Here is a 4,995-nt window from a genome sequence, read left to right as displayed (position 1 = left end):
CCGCTTCATCGGCTGGCGCTTCGTACATCGAGCCCGGTTAAATCTCCTCCCCCTCAATGCCACAAGAGTCTGGGCACCCGCAGCCGACAAAAGATGCAGGCGCTGCGGGTACGGGGAGGAGACACTGCCGCATGTGCTATGCCAATGCATGCGGCAGAGCCGGGCCATGACGGAGCGTCATAACGCAATCGTCGCAAGAAATAAAAAGGCTGCCTTGGGGAGTTTCGCAGTCATCGCAGAGAACCACGTCGTGGGCACTACATCACTCAAGCCCGACCTGGTACTGGCCCGTGGAGAGGAGGCACTGATCCTGGACGTCTGCTGCCCTCTCGAGAACAGGCTGCAGGCGTTCCAGGACGCCCGGAAGGCTAAGGAGGAGAAGTACGCCCCTGTACAGCGTCATCTCCTCCGGCGGTTCCAACGCCTGACGGTGGACGCGGTTGTCGTCGGCTGCCTTGGCACCTGGGATCAGGGGAACGATCGCGTGATGCGCAGGCTGTGTAGTAGGCAATACCTACAGACTATGAAACGCCTGTGCATCAGCGACACCATCAACGCCTCCACAATGATTTTTAGAGCCCACGTAGGCACTTCTTAAACGGTCTTATGTTTTTAGAGAATAGCTTTTTGCCATGTTTTACACCTTTACACTTTTAGCCTTTTATTACTAACACCACTAACTAGTTCTTTAGTCATTTGTTTGCCTTTTTAGATTATACACCTTTTATCCGTTCTTTCCTTGTTTCTGTAACACATATTTTTGATGTATTGTAAATAGCATAATAAAAAACTCTGTTCTTATCAGCTTAATAACTGATACGGGTTCTATATGGACCCACGATATTAAACATATTAAACCTATTTTTGGAAGTTGGCGGAGTGCTTGAAGCCTGCTTCAACTCCGCCGCTGGTCGGCCCGGTATTGCACTACCTCCGGGATCGGTCCCCGCTCACTTAGGTGAGACTTCATTCAATCAAAATGAAGAGCACAAGCTCGAAGCGAGCACTGACTTGACACGCACCATTCCTATACTATACGCAACGATGCCGGTTCGCGGACTACGAGAGTAATTAAACTGCCACTCCATCTGTGTGTAGCGTCGCACTAGCGTCGCAAATGGGACAGCCGCACCAGCGAATTTCTAATTACGGCCTTCGAGAAAATAAATGAAAGCAAAAGAAAGAACCAAGAGGGAGAATCGGCAAATCATATGTCTACGAAATATAATTCTTATTTATCCGATGTTTCTGAACGATTGTCTGCTGTAAAGAGCCATTCGGGGAGGGGAGGGGGGCTATGATTAGCCGTGGGTTTTGCAATCAATGTGAATCCCACTCAAAGCCAACACTGGATTTTGGAGTTCACTATGGCTTGGATCCGTAAACAACAGCGCAGACGCAAGCTGTGAAAGAAAAATAGAGTGCCCGATTTCGGGCAACTACTGTGCAGCCTTTTGTGTGCAAATTTTCTCAGCAGTGGGACCGAGCGCCTGGAAAACAAACTTGTAGTATGGCCAAGTGTGGCGAAATATATTCAAGGGTTCAAAGGTGCCTCAGCTTTCCAACCTGTGTGTTATGAAGACCTGTTGCTACTTTTTCATCATCATCATTATCCTCCTGGCTACGCCCACTGCAGGGCAAAGGCCTCTCCCGTAATTCTCCAAGTACCCCGGTCACGTGCTAATTGTCGCCATGTAGTCCCTGCACACTTCCTAATCTAATCTGCCCTCCTAACTTTCTGCCACCCCCTGCGACGCTTCCCTTCTCTTGGAATTCAGTCCGTAACCCTTAATGACCATCGGTTCTCTTCCCCCCACATAGTATGCCCTGCGCATGCCCATTTCTTTTTCTTGGTTTAAACTATGGTGTCATTAACTCGCGTTTGTTCGCTCACCCCCCAATCTGCTCTATTCCTATCCCCCGTGACGCTACACCCATCATCGTTCTTTCCAAAGCTCGTTGCATCGCCCTCAATTACCCTTCGGTAATCCTTAAAGCTTTTTGTTGGGGCACTCATGGCATCTTTCTCATTTAAATAAGGCTAATTTTTTCAGTTTTGGGGCAAAACTCAATGAGCTAGGCGCGATTGTGTCCCCGGCGCCGCTTTCAACAAGATGGCGGCGCCCAGGCTTTATGCCTGCAGGTTCGGCCCAACGCAGAACATGGCTGCTGGGCAGCGAAGCGGGGATGAAGGGGCAGAAAGTAGCGCCGTGAAGCGCTTGCTCTGGCGAAAAACGCAAAATTTTAGCCAAAAATACAACCAAATTGCCAAATAGGAATTTCCATTATAGGAAATTCGAGTTCAGTTTGTGCATTGCGTTCGCCTAAGGTAAAGAACATAAATGCGAGTGCCACAGCAGCCAAGTCAAAGCTTAGAATCGCGTACCATTTTTTTTTTTGCCTTCTACTCCTGGCCTGCGTGGCCCTAGCGCGCATGCACACGAAAGTAATGAAATAGTGAAAACACGAAATAATGCGGTGCGGCTGTATCATATCTATTTTGTGCGCTTTGTTCTTTGTGGACTACAGCGGTGTGCGTCTTGAGAAAGTTTCAGTTCCCTTCTACTGTGACCAGCGAAGCTATATTTAAAACCAGATTGATTTGTACAGTTATTGCTACATACTGCGTGTGGGTGTTTTTCTTTCTTTTTTTTTTCGCTACCAACGATGGGTTATCGCAACCGCGATCGGTTCTGCTGCTACGCTAGACGAGTTCTTGCCAACCGTTGGCTCTATACGCGACCCGCGACGCGTGGTCGGCACATTCAAGCAGTCAATTGCAAACCGTTCCAAGAAGAAGGATGTACTCCACTTGCCGCCGGGAGCGCTACTTCGACGATTGTACTATTTGACCCTCGAGGAAGCGCCGCCATCCCACGTTTTCTATAATACGATAAGATTGAGAGCGACCGCGACCACTTGTCTTTGTCAATATCTCGGACACACTTTTTTTTTTAATCCAGATACTCAGACGCGCCCGTGTTCACGCGCACTTGCTCTCTCCGATAAGCAGGGAAGCTCGGTTGGGGTGGTGTCGGGCCTTGCGCATGCGCTGCTGAGCTCGTCGCTTCGCCGGCCGGTCGATGCTGGCGCGGTACTGGTAATGAACTTCGACGTGCATGGTGAAACGTCACTTTGTATTGCCACTGTAGACTAGCAATGCAATGTGTTTGCGAGCAATTGGAGAAATGAGAGAGCGGGCACTGTCTACGGAGTAGTGCAAATGTTCCTCCAAGTATTAGGTTTGTAATTTGCGCCTACGAACATGAACTAAACAAAGAAAATGATCTGTAGCCGCCTTCGCTTCATAAAATTCCCGTAGGAAGAAATTTGCGTGCGCAAATGACAGCGCAAAAGAGAGAAACCATGTAAAGAACAATGGCTGCCTTTTACGTGATCTCCCGCATGAAACCAGACGATAGATTAATTTTAGCCGTTCATTTCGATTTGCCGAATGAAAACCGGAACACTTTCTCCACGCGGTCTTCAGATTTGAATGGCAATCAATGACATCCTCTTCTTTTTATTTCTGCTTGTTCTATCTGGAACCGAAAGAATTCAGAACGCGATTTCAATCTTACATTCGATTAGATATCGTGACTGGTATGCTGAAAAATCACGCCTTGCGTTACGTCACCCCTGGTATATCTGATGAACATGCTGTGGTGTTAACCTTCATGATCAAGGCATTAAAAATCGCCAGTTCCCGAACTTTAATCGCGCCGATGATGAACCGATATGCTGGATTCTTATTGTAATGATTTTATAGAAAGCGCTTGTTCTATTGCTAGCTTTAAGGAAAAGAAAAACATCATTCAGGAATGTATAACTCAAAACAGCTAAAAAATCTGCACGCAATTCATACTACAATGAGGATACTAAAAATACTGAAAAAGATGGAATCTAAACATGCTGCAAGGAGCCAACAAATGCAATTGAACCAACGAACTGAACTGAAATTCTTTCATCAAGACATGCCCCGAAAAACGTGGCCACTTTCAATGATCATTTCAACTCTGATTTCTTTTTTTTTTTTTTACTACGGATAATCATTTTCTTCCCAATGGCGGATGTAAAAATTTCAGAGCACGGCATTTTCGAAATCTCAAGGCCCCGGACGCTTTCTCTGTTCTTTAAGTATTTTCGTGGTGGCGTATTGGTACAGATGGAGGAAATTTTGGCGCACATACTTTATAAACCTGTAGTTGATTTTCTTGAAGAACACAAAGTGCTGACAGACGACCAACCAGGACAATTAAATTGGTATTACGGACGATTTCGCAGCCGCGGTAACGAAAGGGTAACAAACGGACGTTCATTTCGTGGTGTGGATTTCACGTCTCTCACAATAAAAAAAAAACGCAAAAAAAAGCGACTGCACAAATTAGGTTTTGCCAAACTGGATGGTTTCGATCAGCTTTTGAACTGCTCTTCCTTAAATTGAGTTGGCGTTGATTGAGCAGGTGCGGGCCTCTGTTTAGGACTTTTGTAAATGGCATCATTACTGGACAGATGCGGACGTCTGCGTAATGTATGAAACAGTCTGTTCACTTGAGGATCAAGGGAGAACCAAAAAAAAATCATATGGTGGTGAGAGAAATGGCAGATGAGTACTATTATCGGGAAAAAAAAAAGGAAAACCGCCTCGTAGTCGGGAGCCGCTCCTCTTACGTGTGAAGCTCCAAACAAATTGTTTTTCTTGAGACGCTCTATAAAGTTATACACAGCTCCTTAAACGCAGCACCCGTACACGAATCTAAACGCTCCAAACTGGAAAGAAAGCATGAAATCCGCGGCGCCCGTTTGCTGTGAAATAACGGGCAACATTACGCAAAGTCCGCTACCACGTCAGCCGGAGCGGCCACGGAGAGCACCGAACGCCCGCGCTTAAGCCTGAAAATGCTCGGTGTTTAAGCCATGTAGCGGGTAAAAATGCTGGGCGCTTAAGCCACGCAGGGACTAAAACTGAAGCCACGGGATTATAGCTGAAATTGT

At 46.7% G+C, this 4,995-nt stretch overlaps 1 non-coding gene across 1 annotated transcript; it reads left to right on the top strand.

Annotated features, from left to right (window-relative positions):
• The first annotated feature begins 754 nt into the window (after positions 1-754).
• Positions 755-953, top strand: LOC126519409 (U2 spliceosomal RNA). Its single transcript, XR_007596607.1, has one exon. It is a non-coding gene; the product is annotated as a U2 spliceosomal RNA (small nuclear RNA).
• Positions 954-4,995: the final 4,042 nt, after the last annotated feature.

The sequence above is a fragment of the Dermacentor andersoni genome, chromosome 10 (assembly GCF_023375885.2).
Source record: "Dermacentor andersoni chromosome 10, qqDerAnde1_hic_scaffold, whole genome shotgun sequence".
In the NCBI taxonomy this organism is placed as follows: domain Eukaryota; kingdom Metazoa; phylum Arthropoda; class Arachnida; order Ixodida; family Ixodidae; genus Dermacentor; species Dermacentor andersoni.
The sequence above is the reverse complement of the archived record's forward strand: the minus strand, read 5'-3'. Positions and strand labels throughout refer to the sequence as shown.